The 23,401-nt window shown below is 29.1% G+C and overlaps 1 long non-coding RNA gene across 1 annotated transcript; it reads right to left on the minus strand.

Moving 5' to 3' along the window:
- Positions 1 to 3,565: 3,565 nt before the first annotated feature.
- On the minus strand, positions 3,566 to 5,306 carry LOC121175319 (uncharacterized). Its single transcript, XR_005892643.1, has 4 exons — positions 4,593 to 5,306; positions 4,196 to 4,475; positions 3,920 to 3,986; positions 3,566 to 3,805 (listed from the first exon to the last, which is right to left on the minus strand). It is a non-coding gene; the product is annotated as an uncharacterized lncRNA (long non-coding RNA).
- Between the last annotated feature and the right edge of the window lie 18,095 nt (positions 5,307 to 23,401).

The following is a 23,401-nucleotide window of genomic DNA, read 5'->3' on the forward strand; positions in this document are numbered from 1 at the left end:
ATGCTCCATTTTTGAGTTGTTGAGTTTTCAGATGCAAGAGGTGGAGACGAGAGAACTCTCAGGGGTTAAGTGTGTATGGAGGCTTGACATGATTTTCAATTGAAAATGCTTGCAAATAGGTCTTTACCTCCAAAGCCGAGGGGTAGCTTGGAGCGGGGTTTGGAGATGCAGAGGATTTCAAAGTTGGACCAGCACTTCACAGACAAGGGCTTGGTCGAGGCGTTAGTCGCCATTGAGGACCCCGATGACGATGTTGATGTGATTCTCAAAGCCGAGGAGGAGGTCAAGGTTACAGAGGCTAACATCGGCGTCAATGGCGACCACAAAGAAGCCCAGGCGGGCAAGGGAGAGGCCGTTGTTGGTGGTCTTGCCCACGCCGCCTTTATCGAAGGTAATGATGGTGACCGCGGGATGAAGTCGAAGAGCTCCGGCTTGTGGTTCCACTGGAGGAGGGTAGTGGGGGTTTAGGTTTAGGATTTTTAGGGGTTAGGGTTTTAGAGGGGAGGAAAGAAGAATGGGGGCAAAGGATGAATGTGTAGTTGGGGGCAGTGGTGGCGCCGAGGAAAAGGTGGAGAGAGGGCATTGGGAAGAGGAGAGAGGGAGGAAAATAAGAAGAAGATAGCGAGCGAGAGGAGAAGAAAGGGCGTACATTCAAAGTTAAAATTACCCACATTCAAAGACGATTTTCACAAAAACGTCTTTGAATGATGTAAAATGACAATGGTTTCGCGAAAACCGTCATTGTTTTGGAGTATTTAATGACGGTTTTGCGAAAATCATCTTTGAAATGTTGACAGTATTTACAAAATTGACACTGCTACACAAACGATGATGATTTTTCGACAATCATCGTCAAGATTGCGTCGTAAAAAAGAGTTTTTTTAGTAATGGGATCTCATCTACTAGTAATATGACCATAATAATGTATATATATAAGTGAAGACAAATAATTGTTGTTAGGTCTATTGGATCGCCCACTATTAGGTTATTATTGTAACACTCACAGATGTTTAGTCCTACAAATTTTATGTTTGAAATGTTCAATATTCGACATGAGGATAATGTGTTACAGATCCTACATCGACTAATATAAGTGCAACTTTTATAACACTAATTTGTAAAATAAATCATTTAAAAAATGTAAATTAAGTTAAATTTTATTTTAATTTTAATATATATAAATAAAAAATAAATACACAATAATGCCTCAAAGCCAAAAGTTTGTCATCAAAGACCAAGCTAGTGTCATTTGGAGCATGATTGATGGTCCTTCTTTAATTCAAATAGGCGTGGCCCTTAGTGACGTATAGTGAATAAGATATGGAACTTGCATGCCTCAGGCTTTTAATTCAGCTTTCCAGTATCTAATTTACCTTGGAGTCTAATGTCGGATATGAGATGGAAGCCACCAATGTTGGGTCAAGTGTCTCTTATACAATTGTGATGGATCAGTGATTGAAGCTGGTGCTTAGGCTACTACTGTGGTGGAGTTCTCCCAAATGATAAATTGCTTTGCTGTTAAGTTGGGAATTGTTTTATCTTGGATAGCTAAACTATAATGAATTTTATTTGGAATTAATAGAGGCTTTAGTAATATATTGTTTTGTATATTCTGTTTCTCAAATAGTGGTGAGCCATTTGAATAATGGTTGCTGTGTTACACCTTCCTTATTATAATTTGGTTTTGAGAAAATTATGTGCTCCTTCTTTTCTCTGTATGATCAATTATCGTTGCTTTCAAAGTGACATGACGGGTAATTAATGAAGGGAATCAGAGATTAACTTGCTTATTTAATATTGGTTTCCATCCATTCAGCACCAACTTAAACCAGGTAACTTAAAATTGAATCATCATGAAATTAATTAAGCACTACACCAACCGAAATTATAATGTTTAAACAATGAAGACAAAATCGAAAAGTGAAAGTGTTAATTCACCTTTTATCAGTGCAATTAACTAGATAGGAACTGTGTGAAAGGACAGCACCACGTGTTCGTTTGTATAAACTAAAATATATATACAACTGCTTTGGAATTTCCCTTTGACTATGATAGTTCTGTTGTTACTGTTATCGGGCTATATTTTCCATTATTTCAAACAAACAGTTTATAACTTTATATCTCTTCAAAGGGAGAGCTAACTGTATCACCTTCTATTATTTGGCACACGTAAGTTTAGAATAAAAGTTGCATCATCACACATATGCAGGAAAAATCTTCCATGTAGTAGAAGAGAAATTAGATTAAAAAAAATGGTAGAATTCATCACTTTTTATTTTATTTTTGTTACGTACGGTGCTTATCACAAGCTACCAAAGACATAAGATTCAGAGTGGAGTAATGAGGGAATCAAAAGAGGTGTCGAAAGAGAACTAGGAAAAATCTATTGGGATTGCATTCAAATGAATGATGTTGGTTACATTTAGTTAATTAGTGGGAGCTCTTATATATTTATAGCGGTTACTAACATGAATGTAGTGATGCATAATGACATGAAAGTAAATTTATGAAGACATAAAATAGTGTGCATACTATTTTATATATATAATTTATAAAATATATATATATATATAAAACTAAAATCAATATATATATATATATATATATATATATATTAAATACTAAATTGAAATTTATGTATTGATTTTAGTCTTTTATATAAAATAGCATGCACATTATTTATGTCTTCATATATTGGCTTAAATATTACTCCTATTTATTCAAATTTTATTTGTTGCTAATAATTAAAGTCTTATAAAATTAACTTTTAAAAAAGTCTTGTCAGATTTAAGTTAAAGTAAAAAATATATTTTTACTAAATTCACTTATAATTTTTAACAATGGTGACTCTACACACAACCAGACGAGTTAACACATTGACGCTTCACACACAAAAATAAAAAATACACAAACTTGAAAAATGGTCAAAAACAAATTTAGCTTTTTTATATATAGCATCATTCCAATAATTGACGCTTTAGTACACCTACGTGTTCAAAACAAATATCCACATTGGTAAATTGTTTTTTTTTCTATTTTACATTAGTAATTATTTTTTTTAATTACTAAAATGGTCAAGAAGCCCATTATACAAAGATGGCATACTTCCCAATAATGGGGAAGATTCACCTGCAATGTAATTCACTTGAACAGTGGGAACATGACGAACTTTATGGAGAGAACACAATCTCATTAATTAAGGACATGCAAAATGTTGTAGAGCAATATTGTGAACAGAGGAGAAAAATTTATATAATTGATCTAATTGTTCTTTTTGTGAATGGAGATAAGTTAGAGGTATTCCATTATTAATGCTAGAAATATGACAAGAATGCAACAAATCATGAAAAATTGTGATCTCTCTTACCTTTGGCTCAAAGACACTTGTGAAAAGAGTAATGGCTTGCATTAGTTTATTGGAATTCGAAACCTCATAAATATTAGCATCACAATAATTTGCAGTTATTTATTATTTAACATATTCTCAAGCGATGCAACATTATATAGTATACTAGTCAGTGTATCCGTCTAATGGACGGGTTGATAAAGAAATGAAATTTTTGTTAAAATGGATTAGATTGTATAAAAAAATAGATTTTTAATATGTACATTATACCTATTATAAGATTTTATCCCTGATCAGTTCACTGTACATATTATATAGACTCTACTTGTGACAGTACGCATATGCATGCATCTGTGAGTATTGTCTTACACGACACCTCCCTCCATATGATCTGTTTGCCCTTCAAAGTGACGTTGTCATTATCGGCATGAATTCACATTTCCTATGTCTATCCCTAAACTGCAATATTAAAATGAAACCAAGTTTTTAAAGAAGTCTAAAAAAATAAATTAAAACCAATCACAATATATGAGATATATTGAAAAACACATTGGATATGCTTCAATTTATTACCTTGTTTAGTGTATGGATGATTGAAGATTACTCTTCTAAGAATTATTATGAATTTCAGTCATTATCACTGAAAAATAGATAAAAGACAAAAAAATTATTACAAAAATATGAACAAAATATATTTTATAGAACGTCAAAAAGGAAAATATATGGATGAGAACAATCGTCCATATATTTCCAAAAAAAAAGCATTTGAGATTCCCATTACTCCTACAATCCACATTAAATATTAATTAATTGTTTTGTTGAAATAGTAAATATAAAATTAAAGAGTACCTAAATATTTCTTTAACTTGCGAAGCTGAATAACAACAACTACAAGATTGGAACAGTCATGTTGATCTAAATGTTTTTGCATTTCTTCAGCATATTCCTCCCACAAAGTGCAATGTAGTGAATTATACCTTTAATTTGAATAACAAATAAAAAAATATGTAAGTAAAAAAAATAATTTGTTATTAAAATAATATTATACATACTCCAAATCCTGTAACATGATATCCAAGACTTTGGTCCTTTTTTCCATTCTTTACAATTTCCTTGATGTTATCCTTCTCTAGAACATGCCCAATAACATATGGAACCAATAAATATAAAATTAATTAATATTAACAAACCAAAAGAAAAAATGCAACTAAATAGAATCAAAGTAAAGGATTGTGTAGATGCTAACCAATAAGTACGTCTTTTGTGGTTGATGAAAGAATGTCAGAAAGTGACATGAAATCAAACTGAAAATTTGGAATTACTTCATCCTCAATTTTAGAGCATATTGTGTTTCCCATAAAATTTAGTTTGAATCTGTGACTGCTTGTTTTGTATTTGACACTATTTTGAGTAACTAATATATTTTGAATGATATAAGCGGCTCCTTCTTCTAGAATCCCTTGATACTTTGGTATCAATCCTTTATTAAGTATGGATGCATGAATTTTATCTGACTATAAGTCAGAAAAAAATGAAGCAATAAGAGTATTGACATAAAACACATGTTACATAATTTTTGGATAGAATTGTAATAGTAGTTTTAGTTACCTTTACATCTAGCAATATCATCTCAAGACTCTAAATGACTTTCGGATTTTCAAACTCTGGTAAAAACCATAATCTAATAACACGAACCTTCAACTTCCAATTAGTTCTCACAGCCACTATGTTAGAGAGGAATGTAAAAGCCATAGTTTAAACAAATTACTCAACTTGTTTACACTTGGTTGTAAGGTTTAGTTCTATTGTTTGGTTGTATGGGTCTATATATAGTAAAATAAAATATACATTACAGAGTTGAGTGCATATTAAACGGTTCATTAAACAATGCATATTCAATGCATGTAAACACCCGTGTTTAGGCTGAGTTTGGGAAAGATTGAGTCTAACCCCAATACATACTAACTCATTCATACATCCGTACTTAACAAAGAATTGTGATAATCATGTTATTCTTGAAAATTTAACATGTATTATAAATATGCATATATCAAGTAAAGCTTACAGTTGACCATTCATTTACAACAAAAGACAATCATGAGTAATAAATAAAAATAAGTGGTAAATCGTTTTTATTCTATTTGATTTGTTCTGACCATTAACTCTTATCAAATTGAATACCAAAATAAAAACTTTAATTAATAATTTTTAATTAAATTTGACCGTGTGCTTATTATAATAATTAGAAATATATTTTCATCAAGTTTAAATATTACAAATAAAAATATCTGTAAAAAATATTACAATTTTAAATATAATATAACATTTTTATATTAAGGATTTGTGATGAAAAATATAAATATTTTTAACAAATAAAACGTAGGTAAACCAAAATAAAAACCTTAATTAAGTTGATTGTTAGTTTATCTTTGGAAAAAGTGATGATCACATTCACGTCTTCCAAAAACTGATTAGATACATTTTTTATTAGATAATTAAAAGGTGATGAACTCTATAAAACATTAATTAAAACACTATAAAGAATTAGGCGCATTATTATTTACGTATTTCAAAAACCTTAATTAATAGCCATACTTGCATTTGACGTGTCCTTTTATGCATAGAATCACTGAGTTGCTGGTGCATGCGACGATTTGTTTAATTATGTGAATAAGTGATTTTGAGAAGAAATTGACGTAAAATAAACGAGAAGTTTTACATGCAATTCAATTGACTATATATATATATATATATATATATATATATATATATATATATATATATATATATATATATATATATATATATATAATGTTTATGTACTGAAATAAAACAGTTTTAAAGAATTTAATTACTATACAGGAACGGATCTATAAAAGAATGAGGGGGCCTTGGTCCCCTAAATGTTTTACAATTTTAAAAAATATAGATTAAAATTATATTTATCTTAAAGAAATTGATTTTTTATTAAGTAAATAAATATATTTTTAATTTATAGGAATTGAACTTGATATTAGAAATTTACAACTTGCATGCACCTTTTTTAACCAATGGAAATAGACTTTCTTGGTATAAATAAATCTAATTTGAACTGAGCATTTTATCTCTTAACATTATTTTTAAATTATAAAATTAATATTAATTTTTTTAATAAATCTTATCTCAATATATTTTATCACATTTAGTTATTATATAATTAATTTTTATCTCTTAAATTTTTTTAAATTATAAAATTAATGGTAATGTTATCTTTTTTAAGAAACTTGGATCTAAATATTATATTTAATTAAATTTTACTTATTATATAATTAATATCTAATTATTAAATTCTATTTTCTTGCAACTTAAGGAGTTTTTATTTTTCAAATCTTATATAAATAAGACCTGATAAAAAAAATCTCATACAAACTTTCATTGAAGATTGTTATAATTTTTAAACTATGAAAATATACAATAACATTTGTTGTAGTCACAAACTATGATATTGATAACATTGACAAAGATAAAAATGTATCGCACCACATAAAAGAAATATTTTTTTAATTTTTCATATTTAATATTTAATATTTTAGTAACGAGATAACACTTTGTAATAATATGGAAGATAATTTTTTTTATCAAATGCTTGTTAGTATACATTGAACAAAAATTATTGAAAAATCATTAATTATTGATTTTTCCGTGACATATAAGAAAGACGTGTTTTTTTATGATAAAACATCATGTGCTTTAATATATTGTTAATGTAATTAACATATTAAAACATCATATTATAAATATTTTTGTATAATCATTTTTCTCTGTATATGTTGGGAAACATCAATGCTATTTTCCTCTCTTTAGACTCAAAATAGACACTTAGCGGAAATGAAAAAAAAAAAACAAGAGTAGAGGGTAGAAGAATGACACCAAGAATTTTTAATGTGAAAAGTCCTTTTAATGAGCCAGTAAATATTTTCACTATTAAAAGTAGAATTACAATGACTATCTCAATAAAAAATAATATCTCTTAACCTCGCTAATAAGGATGATTTACCATTTCTCTCAACTTTCATCAAGTATGATGGAAACTAGAACTCTCATTCTTACTAGCACTCATGTTTTTCTTCTCTTTGAATGGAATGAGATGTGATGCTCTAACTCTTCACAAGTCTCCCTATTTATAGGAGAGGGATATGACTTCCTTTAAGAGTGAGTGTTAGATGTCAATAAATGAGTTACATTCACAAAACTCATTGTAACTCCAATCTTCACTTTCCTAAGTGGAGGGTGTAAGTCTCAAGGTCAAAAAAACAAATTTTAAGTCCTTAGAAAGTGCTCCACAATTTCATATGCATGCCTTAAAATATGCTCCTCAATTTTTTATGTATTTGAATTTACATGTTTCCTTAAATGTGAATCAAGCTTAATTATGGAGGAATTTCTAATAATATAATCATAAGTATAATGGACAGAGGTTCATTTAAATTGATAATTGTGTACATCATTCTAATTTTTATAAAAGTGTTTTTCAAAAATATGTATTTGTATATAACTTATATATAATTTAAATAAGATATTAAGAATAAAAAATATTTTTAATTATATTTTGTATATTTAATTTTAAAAATATATATTTCCATTTTTAAAGAAAGAAGCGAATGACGTAAATTATAGAATAAAATAGAGGAATAGAAAATTTTGTGTATTTAAACTTATTTATCTAAAAAATTTATTAAACTTATTTTATTTTGATCATGAACATCTGAGAGATTTTTAGTTTTTTAAAATAAAGTAATCTTATCACAAAAATCAAATAAATAATGTTTAAATTTTCTGTAACATTATTATTTTCTAAAAAAAAATGTAATTCTTCCGGTTAATTTTTCTATTTTGGAAGTAAATATAAACACAGACTATAATGCTATTTTTTACTTTATTTTTATGATATTTATAAGATGTGTAAACAGTGAGCTATTATTTATTACTGTTATGAATTGAAATGATAAAAGAATAATAAAAATGATTTTATTTTTGCATGAAAACGAATTATTCTGAAGATAATTATATATTTTGAAATATAAACCACAATATTATAATATCAATATATTTTTTACTTATTCAATTTGGTCAAATTATATAATGTAAAAGACTTATGACATACTCTAAAATTTGACCTTGTTATTAATTAGTTAATTTAGCTTATCTAGTAAATAAACTTTATGGAATTGATGCCTTATCTTATGGTCATAATCATAATCTCTGTGAAAAACATGTTGCATTTTAAGGTTGATCGTACCAAATTATTTTTGGGGTTAAAATGGAAGTTGATTGATTCCGTAACAATCTATTTTTTTATTTTGCGTGTTAGGGTTAGGTCATGCGTATGCGAGATGGTAGGGGACGTCTGTTTCCAATTTTTTTTCGGGAGGTGGAAGGTTCGTGGTGTCTGCGTAACACTTCAAATTTCGTCGGCTCGTGCATTAATATTGCATGCAATTCATAAATTGATAGACGTGTAGTAGTATAGTTAATATTTTTGTTATCAGTGACTTACATTCAAAATACACACTCCACGGATACCTCATTAATTTGTTGGCAAAATTGTTGTCTTCATTTTTTTATTTTGGTCCCTTTTTAAAATTATTCATGTATTTTGTTTTTTTTTTTATTTAATCACGCAATTTTAGTCTTCAAGTCCAGATTTAGACATCGACTATTACAAAGGAATATTGACGGTCACGTGTTACATTTTAATTGGACGATGATTGTCACAGATGAAATGCATTGTTATTGTCATTGGTCGATTAAAATATGACACGTGACTGTCATTGTCCAATCAGAACGTGACATATGTGACCGTCAACATTCATTTGCAACCATCAACGTCTAAATCTGAATCTGAATCTGAATCTGGACGTGGGGACCAAGATGACGTGATTGGATAAAAAAGGAGAACAAAATGCATGAACGATTTTAAAGGGAACCAAAATCAAAATTGGAGATAATTAGGGGGACTAAATTTGCAATTTTACCTAATTTGTTTAGGAGTTTTCAATTCAATAATTGAGGAACTTTTGATGCGTTCAGGTGAGATCAAAGTCAAGGATTATCTTAAACAAATCAAGATAAATTTTATTCTTAGAAATGTAAATAATAAAAAGAGTTTAATTTTCAAACATTTTATGTTGCAATTTTTTTTATATAATGTTGGTCCAAAAATTTGAAAACATATGTAAGAGAAAAGACTCCGCTAATAATAATTATTTAAATTTCACTGTAAAAAAAGTTATACTCGAATAATCGATTGACGTTGATCCAAAAATTTGTAAACACATATAGGAGTATATCGATAAAAATAGTCTATAAGTTGCACTAATAATATGTTCACCTTAAAATAAATATAATTTTTTATTATCAACTAATTAAAAAGTGACTTTAAAATAATTATTATAAAATCAATAATTTTATTATATGTTTTAATTTATAATTAAATAATGATATACAATATCTTCGCATTATCAGTGTATTTAAATTAATTTTATTAATAGTAAATGGGTCCAATTGTAACATTTTTTATTGTTGATTTCTTGATGGTTCACACACTATAATATTTTACATGGTGACACTTCACTTAATTCTTTGTCGGTCAGAATCTTTCACTGGTCAAAATTCTCCATAAATAGTCGTTTCTGAGACCTCGACAATCTATTTTGACTGCTTTTAAGATCAATGGCTATCTCCACAAATCAACACGAAACTTTTTTAACATGTTTATCCTCACTCACACAATTTCCAAGAAATTTTTCAGAAAACTTCCCAAAATGTCATTCATCTCATAACTACTTCAAGTCAAACACCCTTAACTATGAAATTCTTAACTGCATGATGGGTCACTGAACAGTAGATGTATCTTGTTGATATACATAATATCAATTAATTCCTTTAAGTTATCTTCAATTGTACCGTCTCATACCTGTACAACCTCTGTATTTCTCTCCTCCTGGTGTGATTCATCAGAGTGTTACACCAATTCTTTATACACATTGTCCATTATTATTTCCTTTGTGTGTTTGTTTCGTTTGGGAGAATGCCCCATCATTATTGTTGTTTTACGTGTATGATACAAACTATTCATATTCCAAAATCTTGCTACTGTAATAAGCTAGTAATGATATTGTTGAAAGATTCCAACATAATACTCATTTGTTTCCCTCTTCCTCTTGGAAAAGCAAAGCAAAACAAAGCACTTCCACATCTTTTTTTTTTTAATTTATTGAAATTTACAAAATAATACTCCATGATTTTCACTTTTTATTAAGTTTGTCATTTTTAATTTCATGATTTCAATCATTAATAAAGAATACATTTCTAACATCTTCCTTAAGCAAGAGGAATGAGAAAATAGAAGGGTGTTTGAACTGTTGTAAAGAAGAAAGACTGCCATAAGTGGCCATAACCCAAGTTTGTAAGATGATAAACAAAAAAATGATAAACCTATATATCAGCCTCTTACAATAAGCATGCATAAACTACCACCCAATGATGCCGGAGAAGAGTTTTGATTTCCCTTACCCGAGTTCATGGCAAATTTGGATTACAGCTAAATTTCATATCGGAATGAGTTAATTAGTGAAATGAAATGGATCAATCATGATCTTTCCAACTTAATTAAATAGTTGAAAAAATAAACTAAATTAATGATAGGAATGAGGAAATGGAACATTATTGAGCTAGCATAATAGGAGATGTTGTCCCCACCTTGTCTGCCATCATCCTTTTTGTTTCCTTTTCTATTTTATGTTTTCTTTTTGTTTGTAATTTCGTTATTACAGAATTGATAATTCTGTTATGAGGTTAACAACATTAGCATCCTACATGATGCTCTATATATTGATGCTTTGTATGAAGGCAGACGATAAGAAGAAATGCAGTTTCCTTTCCTTACCTTTTCTCTCTTGGGAGGCCCCTAGTCCTCGAACTCTAGGAATCCTATTTCAGAAGCCTAACATTTGGTGCTTTCAATGAAAGCATCAATGACCGATTCCACTCGTTCCAAGTCCACTATGAATTGCATTGAAGAAGCCATTGCTGAACTCACTTCCAATCAACTCAACCTCATTGCTACCCAAAACGCCATGTCCACCAAACTGGACGAACTTCTTCAGCAGCTGGCCCTTTTTTAGACCACTCAACATTCTTTATCTTCTTCCTTTGCAAAGTCACCATCAACAAACAACTCTATGAACTTCGCAATGATAATGGCACCAATGGCGCAACACAGCACAAAAGCCATATTATCGATGTCTCTAGAGAAGCAGTTGGCAAGGTTATCAAACTCGAGTGTTTATGCAGACTCGTGAGAGTTTTATAGACTCGACTCGTAGACTCGTAAGAGTCTACTTCATATAAAAATAATAACAAGATATCTATAAATAACATACTAATTAAAATTTCAACAATATAATAAAGCAAAACAGTAAATCATAAAGTTCAGAATATTTAAATAACCAAGTCTAGTAATAATACATCACCACTAAACAATAACTTGTAGAGGTTATAGTAGTGGTAGATTATTCTCATCGAGGGTGATTTTATTAGAGAACAAGAGTTTGATATTATTAAATGTGAGAATTTTGTATTTGAGAATAACATGTTAAAAGGTATGTTGAATGCTAAACAGATAGAAAACAATAAAAAATGACTTACATTTTTGTCTAATTTTTTTAACTTGCTAACTCGTTGACTCGGTGGTAAACTCGAGAGTCTACCGAGTTTACTTAGAGTTTATAGAGTTTACCTAGAGTCTACTAAAAAAAGAGTTTACTCAAGAGTCAACTCGCAGAGGACAAGTGGACTCGGAAACTCGTAAGAGTTAGCGAGTTAACTCGAGAGTTTGATAACCATGACAGTTGGTGACAAAACTCACTTCAATGCAATCACGACCAGTATCGACACCAGAGTTCTCATTGAAGGTGACCGCTATAGTGAAGAAACAAGTTACGGCGCAAGTGATTTTGTCGAAGGCATTTTGACACTACCGTATCCGCCTTGGTAAGCTATCGCCACCTCTACGATGGGCTCTACAATTCCATCTACGGTGTCTTCGTTGGCCTTCAAATTGTCGCAATTGTTAGAGTTGTGCAGAAAACCACTGTCAGTTCTCAAATGTACTCAACGGTAACAACAACGACAGCTCTGATGAGGTTCTCGACATTTTTGGTGACTTAATTTCCTCGAGTTCCTCCAGTGACACACTTAAGAACTTGATTCTTTTCACAAGTGTCAGTGAAGAGACCAAGTGAATCGTAGGATTTGTTATTCTGTTGCCATGTTCCACTGCGCATTTTTGGCGAGGGCATCAAAGCACTGCCAAATCCATGAGTTCTTCTCTCAGAACTTGTTCCTAGGGAGCTGAGAGGCGTTGTGGGACCTGAAGGAGGCGGAGACGAAGCTGGCACAACTGCAAAGGGAACACGCAGAGCAAGTGAAGGGGTTTCGGAAAGAATACATAAGAGAGATGGAAGTGGTGAAGATTGAGAAGGAGTGCAAAGCCAAGAATCGCAGGGAAGTCCTCAGAGTAGCCAACGAAGAGCACAAGAAGCTCGAGGCTCAAGCCTCGCAGCTCAGAGCGCAGGAGCACGACCTTGAATGATACCATCTCGATCCTTTGCTTTTCAATTTTTTCTCCTTGTTCTCAATCTCAATCGTAGCTTTCACGATCCAATCCTCCGATCCTCCGATCACCATTTGCCACGTTAACCCCACTCACTCCTTCCATCCCACTTTCACATTTTTCTTTCACATTTTATTTTTTTTCTTTTTCAACAGGAACCACACTCCCCAATGCCCTTGCAAGTGTTTTTTTTCATCTCTCCTACACTCAACAAAAATAATAAAATAAAATAAAAAACTCAAAGCCCAATTCTCAAACTTTATGCCTTTTAAAATTGCTCTCCAATTACTTTTGGTACCATTTTTCTTCTTGTTCTAGATCTTACTTTTGCAGCATCCTTGAAATCATGATTTGAAGTCCCAATACCTTGAGGACAAAGTATTTTTCATGGATAAGGGAATGAGGAAATTAAACATTAGTGAGGTGGCATAATAAGAGATGTTGTCCCCACCTTGTCTACCATCATCTTTTTTGTTTCCTTTCCGTTTTATGTTTCCTTTCTGATTGTAATTCTGTTATTACAGAATTAATAGTTCTGTTATGAGGCTAACGGCATTAGCATCCTACGTGATGTTCTATACATTGATGTTTTGTAACAGGACGATGATCAGAAAAAATATAATTTCCTTTTTGTTTACTAGAAATATAATCATTCTAAATGTTGAAAGTTTCCGTGAAAAGGGTTTTCATTTTCATGAGTGCACCAACTCATTCTTTTTTGTTTATTTATTTATTGCATATCTTTGATAGCAAAATGCACATAAATGAATAAAAATTAAAACATAAATTTAAATAAATAATAAATAAATGTACCAAAAATAAATAATAACTAGAAATACTAGGATTATTGCAAGGGACCCATCTACCTTTTGTTTATTTATTGTAAAATTAATGTTGAAAGTTTCCGTGAAAAGGGTTTTCATTTTCATAAGTGCACCAACTCATTCTTTTTTATATTATGTATTTATTGCATATCTTTAATAGCAAAATGCACATAAAGGAATAAAAATTAAAACATAAATTTAAATAAATAATAAATAAATGTACCAAAAATAAATAATAACTATACTTTTATAAAAAGATATATTGACTATAATTAAATCATTAAACCCCAAACTAGTATCTCTTTATTATCAGAAAACTAGTATTGTCTCTCGTCTCAAATATTAAAAGGAGAAGAATTATGAAACACTAATTAAAAAAGTTAGTTAATAGATATTTTAGAAATATTAAATAGAGTAAAGTTAGTTGAATTTTTTTATATTTAAAAAATGTTTTTTTAATATTTGAGACTACAGGAGTTAATTTTTTTTTAGAAGAACTACAACCTCTTTTAGTTAAATGACTGGTAGAGTTTTGAAACCTTTTACTTTCAATCATGAAATTAATTGAAAAGCTAGGAAGCTTATTGGATTTTTTTTTCGTCATTTCTTTCTTTTCTTTTCGTCTTTTCAATCAGGGAAAAAAGTGTAAGCAGTATATGGAATAGTGTGTATGGAAAAGATGTATGTTTAGCTTAGGTTCCAAGTTTGTTAATAATTTTTATAAGCAAAAGGTGTTATTTTTGTATATAGCTCAAATTGTACTAAAGTAAAAGTTTGAACAAAATAATTTTCATAAGATTTATATTAGCAATATGTTTTAAAATAGACCGATAATTGAATTGATTATAAGAAGATACTAATTCAACATTCAATAATTTCATTAATAAAATATAATAATAATAATAATAATAATAATAATAATAATAATAATAATAATTAAATATTACACAAAATAATATTTAAAAAAGTATAATATCGAAACTTTATAAATACTAAAGATACAGCTCCTGTTATAATTAACTGTTCAAATTCTGATGGCTGCTGGAAAATCTTAATTCTGATACAGCTCCTGCTGTAATTATCTGTACAGTTTTTTTTTTTCTTTTTTTAAAAAGTAAGTCCTAAGTGTATCACCCATTTTTGCAGATAAAATTAACGAGGGTGAAGAGCAGATGATACATGGTTAAAGTTGTTCTAATAATCAACTTTTTTAAATATAATTTGAGTTAGCAAATAATTTTTTTTTGTAGAATTTTTTTTTCAATGATAAGTTTGTTGATTTTATAATAAATATTTTAAAATCATATTTAAAATAGTTTTTATTAATTAATTTTGTAAAAAAAAATTATACTTATAATGCATGAAATTATACTCTATTTAAATGAGTTTATTGAAAAGGAACATTATCCTTTTTAGAAGTGTATGTAGTTTATATGGCACTGTAAGTTGGATGTAATATTTTATTTGTATAACATGATTATAATTTATGAACGAAGCATTTTCTTTTTGAAGAAATAAGATATTTTTCAAGTCATTTACGAATGGAAAACCAAGAAGGTGCCTTTGCCGTTGCAGAATCTTTTCACATTGATTCTTTTTTGTCTTTGGTGCATCTCACACAGTAAGATGTGAATACGAAGGTCGACAGATATTTCTTTAGGAAATAAAGAAGGAAGGGAATCTTTATACATAAAAAGCTTGAATTAAAATGGTTCAGGTTGCTGTCTTTCTCGCATTTTAAATCCCCTGAAAGTGAAACGTGATGAAGAGAAGAAACCAAGCTTTCTTAAAATTAAAGTTTGTTCCTGCATATGGAAACCGAAAGCAAATCAGTTCTAAAGTTGATGACTTCATGGCAATGAGATTCATTGCCACATTTATCATTGAACAATTATTTTTCCCTCTCAAATATTTGATATATACTTAAGTTATTTTAATTAGGTGATCTATTATGAGAACTAAAACTACCTCAGTGTATTTCCTTTTAATAACATAGGAAATTAACTTAATATATCCTATGTAAAAAGAATTCGTTAAAAACCCTCGTTACTACTGTAACAAAAATTAAACCCTTGTTACTCAGAAAAAAAAAACAGTACTTTAATTTTTACAAGCAAAATAATTGTGTTGCTAAAAGAGTAATTAATATTATCAATATAGTTTTTTTACTGCAATATTATATATCAATATAGTTATTCATATATATAATCACACAACAATTTATACACCACCATTTTTTTGCTAGCTATTTCTCTCTATATCATAACATTTGTTATATCTCACACTTCTCTCTTATCTTTTTATCTCTTTTAATTGTAAAATTGGTTATACAATTTATTATATAAAAAATTTCTAATCAATATTATGACAAGACATATACTTTATTGACATATCAATAGATTGAGATGAACACATGAATAACATATTTTTATTTATTTATTTATTTATTTATTTAATCTTTGTGATTTTTGTAAAGTGGAAAATCACTTTAAACCTTTTAAATGAGATGAGATATCAAATTGAATTATTTAAAAGATAAAGAATTATTTTGAACCTTTTAAATAAATGAACTTTCTCTGAACAAAAAAGAAAAGATAACTACCTAAAATAATCATTTAATCTTGAATGCATGTGAGTCTAGGGTTTTTTTGGCGAAAACATATTGTCCTGGTCATCTTTCCTACGTTGACAAACCCATGACAAGTAAAATCATGCAATTTTCAGCCAAAGGATGAATCATATGAAATTGCTTGTGTTTGAGTTGTTTTTCTCATTACTTTTCTGTGAGTTAGCGCAAGAATCATGTAAAATAGATTTATAAATCCACAAAATATGTAGATTTATTATTTAGCATTTGCATGTTGATGTTATTTATCTGTTTCTACATCATTCACCCTGCAAAATATATAAAACAATTAAAAGAGGTTAAACATAAGAATAAAAATAGAAAATTGGTAGAATTTTAGAGTTCGTATTTATACATGACCTAATTACGTAATTCCTCAGTGTTTACTTTAGTTTGTAATAATTTTGTCCTAAATTTATATATTTCTCAAGAATACATTTTCATTAATGTTAATATCTTGTCTTAAATATTCATGCTATTATTTAATTAGAGCTATTTTAATCTAAAAATAATTAAAAGTGATGTATATATGTAAGATAAAAAAAGTAATATAATCAATAGTATCTCATACTTGTTAACATACCATGAACAAACAAAAGATTACTTTAAACTATTCCAAAAATAAAGATGAAGACTATGGTAGGTTATATATTTGTTCAAAATGTATGTAATTTTGTATTTATGTATAAAGAATGTATATTTATCAAATTTTCAAAATTATGTGTAAATATATTTTATGTGCACAAAATTTTTACTAGAATAATTTCATATATGTAAAGTATAAAATTGTCACTATCAATTGTTCAAAATCAATTTTGATATATTACCTAACGCTAACAAGTGTCATTGGGATCCTGATTCACTGTCAAGACAGATTTCTTAGTAGGGGATTGTTTGACGCTGTAAATACCCAAGCAGCACAACTTAATTGCCCTTTTCCCCTTTGGTTCAGGCTAAACACCATTGAGATTAAACACTATTTTTTCACATGTTGTTCATTTGAATTGAAAAAACACTTTTGGGATACAAACATTAATGTCGATTAGTTGTTCATGAAGATGGTAGAAGATATGGGTAGTTTTTTTTTTTTTTTCAATCCAAGAGGAGAAGAAAAATCATATAATACTTAAAATAATTGAATTAAAGTTGCTTAGTAGTATGAAAGTTGGGGAATGAAGACAAAAATTAAAGTTTCATTTTTTTTGAAAAACTAAGCAAGGATGACTTTTATAAAAACTTGTAGAAGGCCCACATCCCAATAAGTGTTTCATTTGCTTCCCCATAAGACCAATCAATCACATGCTTTGTTCCCTTAACATATCCCATACAAAAAGAAGCACACTTCCAACCAGGTTGTATTTGATTTAACAAGACTCCACCTCATATAGATGGGTGGGAAGCACGCACAAGATAGTGTTAGAATGGGCATGAATAACACTAACAACCCTATTTCCCCAAGCACAAGCACATTTCACTTCACGGTCTCCAACAACTCATATTTGAATCCGATGTCTTGTGCCTTTGAAACATTATCTATAGTGATTCATATTATGAGATTTTAAGATTTAAATGAAGGAGTATAAGTATGTATGTACACATAACTAACATACATGTACATACAAGTGTGGCGTGTGTTAACTGATGCTCTAAACAGAATCGAACTCTAAAATCTCTCTCGAACTTCATTTCAAGTTAAAATTAAATAAATAAGGCAACGAAAATAGACTAAAATTAATAAATGAACACCCAATGCACAATTGATATGATATAACACAAAATGGGTCTAGCGCACATGAACAAGTTGCTTAACACCTTGAAAGCTTTTCAAATGCCTATATACACGAATGTACATACCATTCCTATCATTAAATAAATTGAGATTATAAATATAACAACCACAAACTCGTATATAAGCTTCCATAATTAAGAACTTACATCACTGCCTCCATTTCGTTTGGGTCAAAAGCCTCATTAACCCTAATCAAAGAACCAAAAAAAAGTTTAGAACAAAAGAAAATAATAAAAAGAAGTTGAGGTGGTATGGTACATGCAAAACTCAACGTGGAAGGATATAGAAGGATATGGAATGGCCCTGGCGGACCTATAGCCAACCGAGGGTGTGCACTTGCACCCCTCATTTTTTAAAATTGATCAAATTTGTAAATAAAATTTCATATTTTTATATTTTATTTTATTTATATTTATATAATTGAACCCACTGATTTTATTTTTTATAATTTACACCCACTGACTTAAGGTCTTGGATCCGCCATTGTGGAATGGAGTAGAAGAGTGTAGAGACTCCCAGAATGTGTGGATCATTCTAGAGAATTAATCTCCACCCTAGGATACAAGTAATCTCCACCCCATGATACAAGTCATCTCCACCATTCATTGTGGAAGTGGAGTAGTATAAATAAGGATAGGAGTTTTTATTCCTAACCATTCCAAGATAAGAGTGAATCCACTTCTTGAAAGTGAGAAAGCTAGAAAGTTAGAGAGTCTCCTTGAGAGAAGATAAATATCTTGGAAAATCTCTATCCTCACGCTTGAGTGAGTCACCTTAGAATGAATCAATTTTGTAAACACAGCCTTGTAACTTTATTATTCTTTTATATAATGGAAGAATCTCCATATTGAAGAATTATAATCGTGTGTTCTTATTACTACCTTTAATTATTAAATGTTTATTTTAATTTCACGAAGCGAGAAAGTCTGAATTTTCCCAACCCATATATGTATCTCGATTCTCCTCTCGACGTACGTGTGAGATTAAGGAGCTAGTATCAAAGAGTAGATGATCGACGACCATCGCTGTACAGTGTACCCGTAACATTTAGGAACCACATGTTTTTTATGGAACTCTGAGGTCGAAAATAGCGAGTGACAACCCGACACATGCACACTTCTAAATTCCTCAAATAATTGGAAAACAACAAAACCCTTATCTTTCGTGGGGCCTTCAAAATAATGGGTGCAGTTCTTTTCAAACCTTCCGTACTAATTAAATGCCGTACCTCTCCTTCTCAAGTGTTGAAGTAAAATTGAAGCAATTGCCTCCTACTTGTACATGAGGACAACCAAAATATTAATCAAGAGTATTTAAATAACCTACCTCTTTCATTATTTTAATTGAGTTAGCCCGAAAGGAAAAAAAAAAAAAAAAACACATGTTCTAGGTGCTGATGAGCCTGGTCTCTTACGTGATGGGTACCTACCACTATGAAAATGAATGAAATGCGATTGATTGTTAATCACTGGTGTTTCACAAATAAATGTAGAGACTGGCCTAAACAGCAATGCTTATCTTGTAGCCTGTCAATAGTAAGACAAATTAGAGAGTACTGTACGGATTACGGAGTAGTGAATGGGTACAAATGGTAGTTAGTTAATTTCTTCTAATTCTGAAATTCACTTTCAATGAAATAGGTTTTTTTAAGGGTATCATTCAATTGAATCGATGTTTCTAAATTACTTACACGTTTCATTGTTATTTCCATTGTTAAAGGTAAATACATTCCACTTATATTACAGAAAATTATATAATTTTTTTTTGAATGAAAGTTTTCTTGAATTGAGTCCAAGCAATTTAATAGGTCTGCACAAATTTCGAGGCTCGAACCTCAAAGAACTTACAAGGATCTTATAAATTACATATTAATAAGATTCTTATATTGGTTTGATTTTAAACTTAAGTTAGTGAGAGATATATATGAATCCGATTCTTATTAATGGACAGCCTATGATGGTTATAAGTTTTAATTTTGATCTGACACAAACTATCTTCCATATATTACAGAAAATTTTGTAACAAAAAAAATTACAGAAGTTATTGGCATTTTACAGGAGAGAAACGTTAAAAATTTTGGTGAGAAAGTTCTTAACTGGTATACGGTATTTGTTCTGGCTATAGTTCGTGGACCATGTTTTCCTCTTACATAACCAACAAGGCAATGAAGCTTCTCTTAGTACAAAAGTTTCTGTCCCTTAGCCATAGTTTTGCTTAGATGAGCATGGTGCTCCCCTGAAGTAGGTTCTTTCATGTCTTAATTTTGTTTTGATCATCATTATTATGGTATGGAATTCTTCCAAAATTACTTTTAACATTCTAATGTAGATCCCAAAGTGAAGATATTGCACCCTGAAAACTATTAGCCAATCCTATATCACCTTGAAATTCAGACATGCCTTTCTTGACTCTTAACATCCCATGATTTGCCAAGTACTACTTGATTAGCTTTCTCTCAAATATTTGATTTGAATTAATCCTTCAATTATTTTTTTTTTGTTGATCTTGCTATTCTATTAATTTGAGTGAGTTGACGGATCAAGCCTCTTTCAAAAACTTTTACTGGTCCTTCAAAACTCATTAGGATCGATTAAATATTCAATTTTATCATAAAAACTGGACCCAAAAAATAAAAATATCATCAGCAAAGGAGCAAAACAGTGGAAACACAAGTAAGAGTAATGATCAATCAACCTAATACATATCCACTCATTAGTTCTAATATTATACACTTTCTTTCCCTTCAAACCCCAATTATGTTCTAAGACATAACCTTCTTATCCAACCTCTTTGGATTTTAGTCCCCATTCAAAGTTTGTCCTTAAGGCTAGCTTTTCTAGATTTTGCTACAGACTCAGGTGGTCCATGTTGATCAAGTTGTTTCCCTAACTCTTCAGGGTTGCCAATGGCTACTTTCTCTTGTGGTTTATTAATCTCTTTTATAGTCATATATACTTCAAAACCTCATTCTTCTTATCCAGCATATTATTATCGTCCATTGCCCATCATGCCACATTTCGTTCATATCATTCATGCACAAAGGTGACCTAGGAGATATAATTTACACAACATTCTTAGAACAAATAATGTATCGTGTGACACAAACGACAGATACGGATTATCTAGAACCTAAACTGGCTAGATCCATTTCTCTTCCTGTTCATGTATCTTGTGGTGGGATGGTATTTAAGTTTATAAATGGAATAGACAATACGATCAGTGTCATCTGAGTTTGAAAAACTTGCCACTATGACTGTTCATTCAATTCCAAAAATAAAAATAAAATCAATTCAATAATAATTAAGTTATATGAATTTTGACCCCCACTTAACCCAATTATTATAATCAATATTCCATGATTTTACGTTTAAATCAATTTTCTGTTTTCACTTTTCATGATCACTCCCGAGACTACAAGTCATATTCTTGTCTTCTAAGAAATTGTATTTATATAATTTGTTTATAAATATTTGTATGATATAAAGAGAAATAAAAAATAAAGAAAGAAAAACAAGTTTGATAAGATGATTAATAATATTACTAGAAAAATAAATAACGATTAATATTATAAATTTAATATATATATATATAGGTAATATTTAACTTAATGCAAGGAACACCCATATGTAATATTCCTCTGCTACAATATATTCTATTATTTCTATATTTCGCCTCAGTCAATGAGAGTACTTTATCTAGGGCTTGGACTGCGCCTCTAATCTTCTATACATATATAAGAAACAAAAAACCAATTATTAGCATTAATAAAATATTTTAAATAATTAATCTTAATTAATTAAAACAGTAAATATATTTAATAATAATTTTTATAATTCAGGAGATATTTTCTTTTGGAGAGCGTCTTGGAAATCATGAGATTATATTATTGTATTTCCCAATAAAAATATTCTTTAAACAATATTTCTAAAGACACTTATTAGTATTCCTAATTTTTTCTATCAGTGAGAGTACTTAAATTGTTAACAATATATTTACATATAATTGGTTGGTTCGAATATTTTAATTAAGGTCTCGAAATTTAAGTTTTGATAAAAAAAAATATAATTAAAAAAAATTCAACAAAAAGTGAATAAGTTCATTGATAGAGATTAGTTATCAATAAAATTAATCACTCCAATGTCATGGTGACCAAAAATTTATATATATATATATTAAGGTTTTCACTTACATGAAATAAAAAATATATCTCATTAATAGACTTCATAATAAATTACAAACAAAAAGAAATTAACAATTAAACTATTTAAATTTTTTTATAATTTTGATATAAAAATACTTTATTTCTTATATAAATAACTAGAAGTAATGTTATTTTTTCTTCATAAAAAATGAGCTAAAAACACTTTTAAAATCCATTAGATATTTGATTTATAGTTTTGTACAACTAATGGCTCTCATATCTTCCCATGATGTCTTCCACAAACCACAACTCGCTGGCAACGGCTAGGGGCCCCCAGCATTTTATAACGTGTGAAAAATCGATTTTACCCTTTCGCAACCTAGCATAACGTGTGAAAAATTGATTTTACCCTTTCACAATCCGTATTGGGCCTAAGGATTGTCAATTTGTAAGAGGCCCATAGGATTTTTTTTTCAAAAATATAATTTACAAATTAATTTAAAATTAATGATTTAAGCAAGAATTAAACATATGACTTTCATGTTATTAGCACAATGCTCTAACCAACTCAACTAATAGATCAATTATATTATAAAATAATTAATGTCTCTATATATAATATTAAAATTTCTAATATATATTTAATGTACATGTAAATTTACATAATAAATTTTGTGATCATTAATTTTTATCTAATAATTAATTTGTTTACATATATAAATTATAAATAAAAATGATAGGTTTAATAAAAAAAATTACACATGTAAAAAAAATATCAAATTTATTTAATTATCAATTGTTGTAATAAACATATAAATATATCATTCAATTAAATATCATATTTTTTTAATTTTCAATCACTATAATAAACATTCAAATATATCATTCAATTAAATATTAAATTTATTTAACTATTAATTACTGTAATAAACATCTACATACAACATCCAGTTAAATATCAAATTTATTTAATTATCAAATTTTGTAAATAAATTAAATGTATAAAAAAATATAATTTTA

This window comes from Glycine max, chromosome 8, assembly GCF_000004515.6.
Source record: "Glycine max cultivar Williams 82 chromosome 8, Glycine_max_v4.0, whole genome shotgun sequence".
Lineage (NCBI taxonomy): Eukaryota > Viridiplantae > Streptophyta > Magnoliopsida > Fabales > Fabaceae > Glycine > Glycine max.